This window comes from Eurypyga helias, unplaced genomic scaffold (genome assembly GCF_000690775.1).
Source record: "Eurypyga helias isolate BGI_N326 unplaced genomic scaffold, ASM69077v1 scaffold45327, whole genome shotgun sequence".
Classification (NCBI taxonomy): Eukaryota; Metazoa; Chordata; class Aves; order Eurypygiformes; family Eurypygidae; genus Eurypyga; species Eurypyga helias.
This window is the reverse complement of record NW_010263229.1, coordinates 1-263: the sequence shown is the minus strand read 5'-3', so window position 1 is coordinate 263 and position 263 is coordinate 1.

Here is a 263-nt window from a genome sequence, read left to right as displayed (position 1 = left end):
CCCGCCGCAGGCCCGGCCGGCTCGCAGACCCCATCCCGGAGGATTTTGGGTTATTCCCAACCAATCCCAGCGTGCTGGCCCTGCCCCGCCGCCCGAGCGGGTACGAGTCGCCGTTTCCTGGAGTCTTTGATTGTTTGGGGGTTTTTGTTCATCACGCCATCCCTCGGGGCTCGCTCCTCGATGGGATTTCGCTGTGGGTTTCCCGTTGTTCCGTGACGCCGCGCCCCCTTCCCCCGCACAATAAAACCCTGTGTATATTTTCC